Here is a 13,865-nt window from a genome sequence, read left to right as displayed (position 1 = left end):
TTCTGCAGTAGTGGCTTCACCACGTTTCTTCCTTTCATTAGCTAGAGCCAGTTGGTGCATAACTTCCAAAACCACAGGGTCCTCCTGAAAGTCAGCAGGCTGAGTCTTCGTGACTTGCTTCATCTTCCTTGTGTAAATAAATACCATTCCGAAGACGGTAGTCAGCTATAACTTTATCAACATCAGCCTTCTCTTTCGAAGCGAATCCCTTGGTTCTCAGGAAAGTAGATGCAAGGATCAGTTGGTTCACAGGGTACTTGGGGAAGGACTCATCATTCAGATACAAGGTATTTATGACGTCGTCATTGATGAACTTCAGACAATAAGGATTCTTGACAATCTGAGGACTATTGAATTCAGCATGTTCCATCAGCTTGTCTCGAAGGAGTTCATTCAAATTAGAGCTTCATTTGACTTTGTTACGAAGCACCCAGAGCTCAGTCACAGTGAATGACTTTAGAAATTCAACTGAGATTCTGAATGTTCTGTTTCTCCTTGTGTATATGATGAGCTCCCATTCATCCAGCAGATTCCTGACTGCAACAGTAATGTACCACAACTCAAGAGAAAGGGCATGCATAAACAAATCCTCATCAGGGTTTACCTCCCTTAGATCATTGATAAGAGACATGAAGTTCCTATCATCGAAGGGTTCCCTCTGAGGTCCATTGAAAATTCTGCCAGCAATGTCCCAACTCTTACCAACTTTATGCTTAACATCAAGATTCTTCTGCACACAGGCAGCATCATAGATATTCTGTTTTTCCTTCTTGATTTCCTCCTCAGTTATCAGCTTGTCTTCCAGAAGCTTTTGAAAGTCCCTGAGCTTTCTTTTTCTAGCTTCATTCTCCAGCTTAAACTTTCTCACAAGCTCCTCATGTTCTTGATCCACAGCTTCCTCTTCAGTTTGGAACACATAAGCTTCATCAAATGCACCATCTTCATGATTTTGGCAGTAAGTGGCATCAAACACATCATCATCATCCATTTCCTTAGGAAAGGCATCATAATTGTCTTCCTGTTGATGCATGGGTTGCTTGCCTTTGGACTTTTCAGTTTTTCTGCCAGGTGCAGAATCAGAAGTATTGGTGTTTGTGTTCCCTTTGTTACTCTGGTTGGAGCTGTTTCCTTTTTCTTCTCCTCCCTTGTCTCTATTCTCCCCCTTAGTTGGAGGATCCTCTCCGGAGGTTGGAGCATCAGACTTGGAGTTCCTGAGAAGTTGATTCAGTTTGCTGTCGATCTCATCAAATTTAGACATATTGAAAGGCATATGTTTAGCCTATTTGTAATTAAAGAGGTACCAACTCAACTCTGACAAGAAAGAAAGGTAAATAGCAAGTACTATTGAAGGAATCCGTACGAAGAACGTCAAGTGATTTATTGAAATTATATGTCTGAAGAATTTCAGGATGCTGCTGCACACCACTGGAAGAAGTTCATTAATATGTTCAAGCCTCAGTGTACAAATAATCTTTTGTAGCACGTCCAGAAGTCCAGAAGGTATAAAGTTTTAATACTTTATTTATTCAGAAGATTCCATACTACTGTTACTTATGAAGAAAAACTACGAAGACATAGACTCGACGAACAAGCCTCGTCTCAAATGTTTATTTGATAAAGAATATTTAATTCAGCTAGATACAGATGAACCAGACAGTACATTTGTGTGTCAGCTACTCAGATTAAATGTTCTGCATCAACTACAAGTGGCCGTTCGATCATGACAAAGATCTACAAAGTTTAATCAAGCCGGAAGTCTCTGCTGATGAAGATATACAATTATATAAGTATTTATTTAATTATCTCACTTGTCATAATAATTAAATTAGTTGTATAATTTATTTATTAAATTGATTCACCTTCGAATTAATTTAATTTATGAATTTATATGATTAATGTAATTAAGTGAGAAATTATTGAATATTTATATATTTAATAAATCTGTTTAATATGCAATTAAAGCTCGGTATGACTTTATTAAACATAGTCATATCGTGCTCATATGGCTGACTTAAGAAGTCGGTATGACTTTATTTATTAAAGTCATACCGTGTATGATCACATGGCATTTCTGTGTATGATAATAAGTCATACCGTTCCTCTGATTCAAACATTTCTTGGTATGACTAAATGTCATACCGTGTCTGCTAATCAGACATTTCTGTATGACTTGTGTCTTGCGCCTGTATGACTTAATATGTCATACCGAAAGGTGCCTTCAGACTTTGTTTTCCAATGTAATACCGAATGACACTTGAAGGCCAAGTCTGATTAAGTCATACCGAGTTTTTCAGTATGGCTTTCTCATAAAATGTCATTCCTTCCCTTTGTTTAGCATGACTTTGTGTTTTAATGTCATTCCTTCTTAGTGGTTGGCATGGCTGTGCTTTGTAATGTCATTCCTAAGCTAGAAAGTCATTCATTTGAATGTCATACCTAGATTCAAGTGATTTGCCTATAAATATGGCTTCACTTCTTCATTTGTAAGTGTTCATTGCATTGTAAACTTTCAAGTTGTTAGTAACTTGCTATTCGTTATATCCACAGTTTTCTGTGCTTTGATCACTCGGTTGTTTTAATCACTAAACTAGAATACATCCTGTCAAATTTATTCTACGAACTTTAGTGGACATTAAAACGAACCATATTAATTATATAACGACTTAAAACATTATTATATTAATTAATTAAAATCTGATTAACAAGTTTAATTCAAATCAGATTATTCCGCCGTGATTTTTAGTGACGATTGTATTCAACCCCCCCCCCCCCCTTCTACAATCATTTCAGGACCTAACAATTGGCATCAGAGCGGTTGATACCATTTTCCGTATCAGATCCTATACACACTCTGTAACGTCCAAATATTTTTTATTCGAATTAATTTTATTCCAAAAATTAATTTTGATTTAAAATATTTTTCTTTCAAAAATCCAAATCTCATCCAAACACTATTCACTTCAAATCCTTAAAAATGAGTACACAAAAGATCAGTAGCATTAAAATTCCACCGTTCAGCAAGGAACACTTTGGCCTATGGAAGAGGCATATGTTATTGTTCCTCCGCACCGCCAACAGAAAATATATCGGGATTTTAAACAAAGGTGTTTCTACTCCGATGAATGTCATATTAGCACACGAAGAAGAAGGTGTGTTAATACCTCATCAGACTATTCCGAAAGAACTTTCTGAGTACACAGATGAAGAGAATGAACAGATGAACTTAGATGACGCTCTTCAACTGATTTTGGTTGAATCTCTGGATCCAGTCATGTACAATGCTGTTGTAAATTGTACGAACGCAAAACAAATCTGGGATACTCTAGAGATTATAAATGAAGGCTCAGAAGAAGTTAGGGAAAACAAGAAAGAGATACTGATGGCTCAGTATGAACAGTTTGGTTCCGATCCCGGAGAAGGGATTTCAGAAGTGTTTATCAGACTTAATAATTTGATAAATAATTTAAATCTGAATGGGAAATACTATGACACTAAAGAGGTCAACATGAAGTTTCTTTTAACACTTCCCGAACATCTGGAACACAGAATCACTGCCATCAGGGAAAGCAGAGATCTGAATGAGATTTCTCTGGAAAGACTCTACGGAGTTTTGAAAACTTATGAACTGGAGCAAGTTCAGAGTAAACAGAGATATGGCTGGGGTAAAACACAGAACCATTCGAGAGCTCTAGTTGTTGAGTCACCTATACCGGAAGAAAAGAAGGATGTTGTTGTTCCTTCTAAGACTACTCAGGAATTTGTTGTTCCTGAGATGGGTCAGACTGCTTCTTCCAGTGGTGACGAAGAGTTCTATACAATGGAAGAGCTTGAACAGTTAGAAGATCAATCTCTATCACTGTTTGCCAAGAAGTTTGGAAACATGAGATTCAGGAAGAATCCCTCCTACAAGTACAAACCTACTGTCAACAGGTTTCAAAAAGGAGGTTACTCATCTTCTACAAGCAAAGGGGGATACAAGACTGGGATGGTGGATAGAAGCAAGTTCAAATGCTTCAACTGTGGTGAACCTGGACACTTTGCAACTGAATGCAAACAACCCAAGGTTCAAGGAAAGAGAAAAGATTCGTACGATGAGCTGAAGCAGAAGTATGATGCACTAGTGAGAAAGCATCAGGGTACTTCTGGAAGTCAAAGTTTCAAAAGCAAGTCTTATCTGGCAGAAGGGAAAAGCTGGGATGATACAGACAGTGATGAAGAAGAGCAGATAGGGAATGTTGCTCTCATGGCTAATGCTGGATCATCTTCACCTCCTCATGCTGGAAGCTTTCAGGTAGATCCTACATGCCCTAAACTTTTTATGCAATTAGGACTTGAAAGAGATGATGCTATTAAAAAGATGAAAGCTGCCAATCTTAAAATTGATACATTAGTCTTAGAAATTCATGCTTATAAGATGAATGAGATGAAAGTATTAAAACCTAAAATAGAACAATTGACTATGGATTTAGGATTACAATGTGCTAAAGTCAAAGTTCTAGAGAAAGGTGAGATTGCTTTAAAACTTCAGCAAGACGAAGAGAAAGTGAAATGTAAAGACTTTAAGGATGCCTCCATGATAGTCAAAGAACTTAATGATAAACAAGAGATCAAGGGAACTGTTGGAATAGGCTTTGACTATAACAAATCTGTAGGTAAGGCTAGTAACATTACTCCCTTTAAGAAGAGTGCTGAGGAAAGAGGGATTCCTTTTGTTTTAAAAGATTCCCCTAAACCATTGTTTAAATCTTCAGAAGCTGAACCTCTGTTAGAGACTCCTGTTGTCATTAGATATGAACTCAAACAGGAAGACCTTAAAATGAAAGAGAGTAATGAGATGAGAGATGAGATCCTGACATCACTGAAACCAATCAAAGTGAAAGGCAATGTTAGGTTGCCTAAAGCTGGTTTAGGTGTCAACTCTGAGAGAACTAAATTCAACAAGCCTAATAATTTTGTTAATAGTAAGAACAAGAACAATAGATGTCATTCTACTGAGAACTTTAAATCTGATAACAAGGTTAGAGTAGAATCTATTGATGTTCCTACTACTATGACTGATACTCCTGTTGTTCCTGCTTTTGATGCATGTCATAGATCTTGTAGTGTTGATAATTGTATGACTTGTGCTTTCAATTTGATGTCTGCTTATTTTAAAAATTTGCATGCTAAAAATGAAAACACATCACCTAGACAACACACAAACAATAAGCATGCTAGATCAAAGACTGCTAGTCCTTCTCATGTGAGAAAGGAGACTTATGTTCCAAAGCCTAAAACCAAAGTTTATAAGGCTGTTGTTAAGAAAGTAAGTTCAGTCAAATCAGAACCAAGTATCAGTCCACAAGGCTCTGTTGTATTACCTGATAGAAATCAATTCTTTAAGTTTGCTGGACCCAATCAAGTGTGGGTCCCAAAGAAGGTTTAATCAGTATGTCTTTTGCAGGGTGCTAGTGGAATTGTTCGTGTTAGCTGGGTGCTTGACAGTGGAGCGTCAATGCACATGACTGGCAATAGATCCCTACTGGAAGACATAAGAGAAGGAGCTGGCCCAATAGTCAGTTTTGCTGATAATAGAAAAGGTCGTACTGTGGGATATGGCAAGTACAAAATTGGAAGAATCATCATAGAGGATGTTGCTTTAGTTGAAGGACTTCAACATAATCTCCTGAGTGTCAGTCAATTTTGTGACAAGGGATATTATGTTCATTTTGAAAAGGAGATATGTATCATCAAACATATCAAGGATAAGCGTCCTTCACTATGTGGCGTAAGGAAAGGCAACATATACGTAGCTGATTTGTCTTCAGGACCAGGAAACGAAGTTCACTGTTTCTACGCTAAAGCGTCTGCTGAAGATAGTTGGTTATGGCATAAGAAGCTCTCACACCTCAACTTCAAAACCATGAACTCTCTAGTCAAGAGAGATCTAGTGAGAGGTTTGCCTTCCCTGGAATTCTCAACTGATGATCTCTGTGAAGCTTGTCAGAAAGGAAAAGCGAAGAGAGCATCTCACAAAGGCAAGACCATCAATACCATTACAAATCCACTTCACTTACTGCATATGGATTTGTTTGGTCCCGTGAATGTTGCATCTATTGATGGAGGAAGATATGCCTTAGTCATTGTGGATGACTTCTCGAAATTTACTTGGGTTTACTTCCTTGCTTCTAAGGATGAAACCCCGATGACAGTGATTGATCATATAAAGTTAGTTGAATTGGATAAAGGTGTGCCAGTGAAAGCTGTAACATCAGACAATGGCACGGAATTCAAGAATCAAACTCTAATCAACTTTTACTCTGAAAAGGGAATTAGAAGGCAGTATTCAGCACCAAGGACTCCTCAGCAGAATGGAGTCGTCGAAAGAAAGAATCGTACATTGATTGAAGCTGCAAGGACTATGATTGCTGAAGCAAAGCTTCCACTGTACTTTTGGGCTGAAGCTGTGTCTACTGCCTGCTATACCCAGAATAGAACTTTGATCAACAAAGATCATATGAAAACTCCATTTCATATGTATAACAACAAGAAACCATATGTCAAACATCTTCATGTCTTTGGAGCCAAGTGTTATGTTCTCAAGGATGGAGAAGAGAACTTGAACAAGTTTAAACCAAAGGCATCTGAAGGAATTTTTGTTGGTTATACTAATAATGCCTATAGAGTTTTTGTAATTGATACTCTGTCGATGAAAGTTAGTGTCAATGTTACATTTGATGACACTAAACTCCCAAGTTTACAATCTGCTGATCCATCTGAATCTCTGAAGTTTGAGAACTATCCAGATTCTGATTCAGATGATGATGTACCACCTGAGGTTGCAACAGGTGATGACAACAATGATAATGATCCAGGTAATGGTGGAGGAAATGGCAATAATGCTGAAGATTCCACTGATGCTAGTGGTGGATCATCAAGTCATCCTGGCAACAACTCAGGGGGAGCTGGTGGATTAACTAGTCATACACATCAGCCTAATGATAATACTGCTGAATCATCAAGGACACAACTTCCAAGGGAAAGGATTTGGAGCAGAGATCATCCCTTTGATCTGATTATTGGTGATCCTGATGTTGGTGTAAGGACTAGAAGTGCTACATCTAACGAATGTTTATTTTCTAGATTTCTATCTCAACTAGAACCAAAGAAAATAGATGAAGCACTTGCTGATCCTGATTGGGTTCTTGCCATGCAAGAAGAACTCAATCAATTTGAGAGACAAGAAGTCTGGGCCCTGGTTCCAAGACCAAAAGGAAAGTCTACAATTGGAGCTAGATGGGTCTTCCGTAACAAGTTAGATGGTGATGGCATTGTTGTGAGAAACAAAGCCAGACTGGTTGCAAAAGGTTATTCTCAGGAAGAAGGAATTAATTATGATGAAACCTATGCTCCAGTTGCTCGTCTTGAAGCCATCAGAATATTTCTTGCATTTGCTGCACACTCCAACTTCAAAGTTTATCAAATGGATGTGAAAAGTGCATTTCTGAATGGAAAGCTGGAAGAAGATGTATATCTGGAACAGCCCCCTGGCTTTGAAAATCCAGAGTTTGCTGATTTTGTGTACTTCCTATTCAAAGCTGTCTATGGACTCAAGCAGTCACCAAAGACATGGTATGACACCCTCTCTGAATTTTTAATTGAAAATAAATTTACTAGAGGTGTCATAGACAAAACTCTCTTTTACAAATTGCATGATAATGATATGATATTTGTTCAAATATATGTTGATGATATTATATTTGGTTCTACTAACGATAACTTGTGCAAGAGATTTGCTAAGTTAATGCAGAGTAATTATGAAATGAGTATGATGGGTGAGTTATCCTACTTTCTTGGTCTTCAAGTAAGCCAAAAGGTAGATGGAATCTTTATTTTCTAGTCAAAGTATGTCAGAGATCTTCTGACAAAGTACAATCTAGAAGACTGTTCACCGGCAAAGACACCCATGGCCACTGCCACTAAGCTTGACCAGGATAAATCTGGTAAGAAAGTTGATATCTCAAGCTATCGAGGTATGATTGGCTCATTACTCTATCTCACTGCTAGTAGACCAGATATAATGTTTGCAACATGTTTATGTGCTAGGTTTCAGGCTGATCCTAAAGAATCATATCTTATAGCCGTCAAAAGAATCTTTGGATATCTTAAGGGTAGACCTGGTTTAGGTATTTGGTACCCTAAGAATACTGGTTTTGACTTAACCGGCTATATAGATTTTGATTATGCAGGTTGCAGGATTGATACTGTCAATTTCTAGGACGTCGGTTGGTTTCCTGTTACAGCAAGAAGCAACACTCAGTGTCCACTTCTACTGCTGAAGCTGAGTACATAGCTGCTGGCAGTTGTTGTGCTCAGATACTCTGGATCAGAAACCAATTAAATGATTATGGCATTTCTGTCGACAAAATTCCAATATTTTGTGACAATACCAATGCCATAGCCATCTCCAACAATCCAGTGCAATACTCCAGAACCAAGCACATAGATATCAGGTATCATTTCATTCGAGAACATGTCATGAATGGTACTGTGGTGTTACATTTTGTACCCACGGCTGATCAGATTGCAGACATCTTCACGAAACCACTTGATTAATCCACTTTCTCTAAGTTGGTTTGTGAACTAGGGATGTTAAATATGCCATGATTCTCTTTGTATATATTTTATATGTATTTTATATATTATTATATATTTTTGTGAATTTTCTGTGTAATTATATCTATTTTATTAGATCTTATATAATTGTTTGTAAATTATCTGATAATTTTCTGTGTAATTATGCATGTTCATTTGTGTCTCTATAATTTTCTAAGTGTTGCATACTCCCTTGTAATATTTTCTGTGCATTTAGATAATTATATGTATTTATTTTGTATTTTTCAAAATTAATTAAGCATAAATATTTGATTTTAAGTTAATTCATTTTAATGAATTAAAGTTAAATTTATAAGTATTTATATTTAATTAAAGTTGAATTTTACAAAATATATGTGTAGTATATTATATATTATGTGTATTAGATTTTTGATTAAATGTGCAAAAGATTTTATTGTTTTTAATTAATCAAAACTCATATTATTCTATTTTATCTTAGTATTATTCTGCCTCAAGAGCTCGGTATGACTTTCTCAGTTAAAGTCATACCGCATTTGGCTTCTCTGGTACGCTAGTGAACTCGGTATGACTTTCCTTAAGAAAGTCATATCGTTTTTTTTTCACCTTCCCCCCCCCCTCTACAATCGTTTCACGGCCATTGTTGCTCTACTCGATTTTTTCAAGTTTTTGTGATAAACTTGCTGGTTACGATCTATTCAAGTGTAAAAACTTGCTGGTTACTTATTTAAATCGCAAAATAAGTCGAATTGCTGCTGGATTTTCGTTGAGTTTCGATCCCCGAGTCACCGAGTTGGACCGAGTGGCCTCGATTCTGACCGAGTTTCTTCAATATTGTGCCGATTTAGTGATTCCTGGACCGTGTTTTGTCTGTTTAAGTCGATTTGTGGTCGATTAAGCAAACTGAGTTTAAAACCCCTTCCTCTTAGATTCGAATTTTAGGGTTTTAACAGTCAATTTGGGGATTTTTTGAAGTTTGTGGAGCTTAAAGCCTTGTTTGGAGTTTAGTTGTGCCATTTTAAATTAAATTAAATTTTAATTCGAATTTAACCCCTTTAATTCGAATTATTAATTAATTTAATTAATTGATATTTAATTATTAATTGAAATTTGTGAGAAATTTGAGAATTAATATTTTATTTGAAAAATTCTCACTTAATTCAATTTTTAATTTTAAAAATGGTCGGTCGCTTTGTAATTGAGGAGACTAATCTGAATGGATTCTTCGACCCGGAAGCAAGTCTGGCTCGTTTTAGACCGTGGGTCCGTTTTCTGAATAGCCAGTCGCTCGTCAGCACTGCTATTACAGCTCATGCAGACCTCCAGATACAGCCAATTCAGGACTTCTACTCGACAGCCCTGAATACTACTTTGTTGGATAATCATCGGGTTTCTGGAGATTTACACGGAGGACGTACCATTAATATCAGCACTGATGATGTGAATAGGATACTGGGGTTTCCAAGGGAGAATTTTGTTGAACTCCCTACTGAAGCTGAACTCACCCAATTCTTCGAGACAATCTTATATCAGGGAGAGATCAATTTGCCTAGGATGTTGAAAGGCAATCTGAAGCCTGAGTGGGACCTCTTCTTCGACACTTTGGCTAAAGTGTTTGCTCCGACCACTCGCAAGAACTTTAATGTCATAATTTCTTTGCTTCAGAAGATTGGGTTCAGCATTGTTTATAATCGTCGAATCAACTTTGGAAAGCTTATTCTTCAAGCCATTCTTTCCAAGTTGGGACCTCTACGGAACAGATCTGTTGAACAGAACGCAAAGGTTGCCTGCTTCTATCCTCGCTTTATCATGTTGTTTCTAAATGATAAGATGACTGACGCTGAGAAGGAACACTACTCCAACTCTCCCGTAGCACCAGTTCCTCGTGCCTGCACCAAGCTGATGACTCAGTTGGATAACAAGAACAAATTTGCCAATGTTCATCTCATCACCACTCCTTACCTGCTACAGATGTTCAACACTCCTCTGCCGCCATACCAGCTCCAATTGGCTCCTCCAGCTCAACCTCAGCAACAGCAGCAACAGCAACAACAACCACAAGAACCTCAACCCCTCCAAATCCAACAACCACATCAACAACCACATCAACAACCTCAACAACTTCAACCACAATCACCCCAACAATCCCAAGAAGCTCAGTCTTCACACCATTCATCTAACCAATCATCATATCACTCCCCTACTCATCAACATCAACAATCTATCCCTTCATTTGAAGATCAAACCATGGAATATGATTTCTTCGAGAATCAACCATCTTCATCTGAACCTCTCCCACACCAAACACAATCTCAACTCTTACCACAAACACAATCTACCTCCCAACCACTTCACTCTAACTCTCCTATCAACCAGGAGCTGCAGACCTTCCGCCAGGAACTGCAGGTAGCTCAGGTACTTTCTAACTTATCATCTAATTTTAATGTTGATACGTCAGATTATGGTTGTGATTTTGTTTGTGACCTTGATTTTGTTTTCCAGCCTACCAGCAATGAACCTGACAACACACAGGTTCATAACCTAGCTGATGATTCAATTCAACAAACTCTCGTTTCTCCAAACACATCAACCAACACTTCAATGCAACCTGTTCGTAAAGTTGCCCGGAAAAGGAGTTCGAGTAGTTTACTTGGTCAACCCGCAGCTCTGTCTCCCTCTAAGAAGAAAAGGGTGGAAGCCGTGGAGACAACTACAGCCTCATCTTTACCTTCCCAACAAGGTTTAGATTTTGAAATGGCAGATAAACAGTCTCTGGACCCATTCTCTCTACAGAATGTGGCCATTGAAATTGACCGTCCGGCCGCGGTAACTTATACTGAGTCAAGCACTGCGCTAGCACTCACGCTAGTGCCAGCCCAAACTGATACACAGGTTCCTATGTTTACTGAGTGCACAGATTTTCAAAATAAATGTTTAATGTATGAAAACTTTTCTGATCACCCTTTCTTTTCTGATCAGGCGGAACTTGGCAGCGTGCAAGTTAATTTGCCCTCACAGGCGTCCGAAGGACGATTTGTTCCTCCACTACCTTTGAACCCATCTCAGGGGACATTGGTACTATATACAGGTACAGCAGGAAGAGTGAATCCTATGAGTGAAGAAAGGCAAACACCGAGCGATACACATGCACGAGAGGCTAGTGAAACAGCTCTGAGTGTACGTGAGGTGAGTGCACACACTAACACTGCTCAATTTGAGGGACAAATGGCAAAGCTACGAGCTGAGCTTGAACGTATGATTGCTGAAAATGAAAGGCTGAAGGGTGCACATTTAGTGACCTTAGAAAAGAAAGCTGAGGAAAGGCCATCCAGTTCTTACAGGGATGAGCTCAAAGAAGAGATCCATGAGTTAGCTGTTGAGATGCGATCCAATCATGAACTTTACATGTCTAAGTTTGATTCCATCGACAGCAAACTTGATCAGCTTCTCAGGAATTCAAACAAATCTAATGATCAACCCTCTGGAGAGGATCCCTCAACTAAGGGGGAGAATAGAGAAGACAAAGGTGACAGGGATGATAGAGGCAATAGCTCAAATCAAAGCAACAAGGAAAATACCACTTCTGGATCTGCCCTTGACAAAGAAACTGATAAGTCTAAAGGCAAAGAACCGTTACATCAGTCCGACAATGTATTCAATTATGATAGTTATGATGACTATCGACAGGATATGGATGATGATGACGTCTTCGATGTTACCTATCGTCAAGCAGAAGAAGAAGGTAAATTTGATGAGAGTTACTTGTTTCAGGATGAAGAACCTGTTGACCTAGAGCATGAGGAAAATGTCCGGAAGTTCAAAGCTGAGAATGAAGCAAGGAAGCGTAAGCTTCGTGATTATCAGAAACTTCTCGAGGACAAGTTGATCAAAGAAGAACAAATCAAGATCGAGAAACAGAAAATCTATGATGCTGCAATCAAGCAGAAGAATCTTGATATAAGGAGAAAAGAAGGAAAAAGCTGGGACATAGCAAGAAGAATCTTTAATGGACCTCAAAGGGAGCCTTTCAACGACAAAAAGTTCTTATCTCTGATCTATGATCTTAGAGAGGTAAACCCTGACGAGGATGTCTTTATGCATGCTCTTGCTTTAGAATTGTCTTATGTAACTGTGGCAGCTAAGGGATTGCTAGAGGAATGGGAGCTAATTGTCTATACACAGAGGAATGGTTCTTTCAGACTATCTGTCGAATCTCTGAAATCATTCTCTGTATCTGAGCTCTGGGTGCTTCGAAACAAGGTTAGGCGAAGCTCCAATCTGAATGAACTCCTTCGTGACAAACTGCTGGAACAAGCTGTATTCAACAGTCCTCAGGTTGTCAGGAATCCTTACTGTGTAAAGTTCGTTCACAAGGAGATCTTCAGCACTGTTTATCTCAATGATCAAGCCTTGTCAAAGTATCCCGCTAAGCAACTTGCTCTTACCTCCACTCTGTTAACAACCAAGGGCTTCGCTTCTAAAGCTAAGTCTGATGCTGATGATGTGATTCTTGCTTACTGCACTCGAAAGAATGTTGGTCAGTACTTTCGAAGGATGAAACATGTTACCAAATCTCAGCCATCAGACTTCCGCGAAGATCCTGTGGATTTGGAAGTGCTACATCAACTGGCTCTGGCAAAGGAACGAAAGAAGCGTGGTGAATCCACTACATCTAAAGTGCCAACCAGGGAAGAATCGTCAACTCCTATCCTTCACACTTCTGATATCGAAGAAGGAGAAGTTGATCTTTAGCTTCATTAGGGATTTGTAATATATGTTCAGTAAGAACATCCTTTTGTAATCTAATGTAATCTTTTGAATTCTGGTGAATGTTTAATGAAATACCAGAAACTTTTTGCTATTTACAATTCATGTTTAATCCTTTGTCTTATCAGTTAGTTGAGTTATCCTCTCGATAATTTGCATGTTATGTTAACAAACAAATAGGGGGAGATTGAAAGGCATATGTTTAGCCTATTTGTAATTAAAGAGGTACCAACTCAACTCTGATAAGAAAGCAAGGTAAATAGCAAGTACTGTTGAAGGAATCCGTACGAAGAACGTCAAGTGATTTATTGAAATTATATGTCTGAAGAATTTCAGGATGCTGCTGCACACCACTGGAAGAAGTTCATTAATATGTTCAAGCCTCAGTGTACAAATAATCTTTTGTAGCACGTCCAGAAGTCCAGAAGGTATAAAGTTTTAATACTTTATTTATTCAGAAGATTCCATACTACTGTTACTTATGA

The sequence above is a fragment of the Daucus carota genome, chromosome 4 (assembly GCF_001625215.2).
Source record: "Daucus carota subsp. sativus chromosome 4, DH1 v3.0, whole genome shotgun sequence".
Taxonomy (NCBI): domain Eukaryota; kingdom Viridiplantae; phylum Streptophyta; class Magnoliopsida; order Apiales; family Apiaceae; genus Daucus; species Daucus carota.
Note: the sequence above shows the minus strand (reverse complement) of the source record.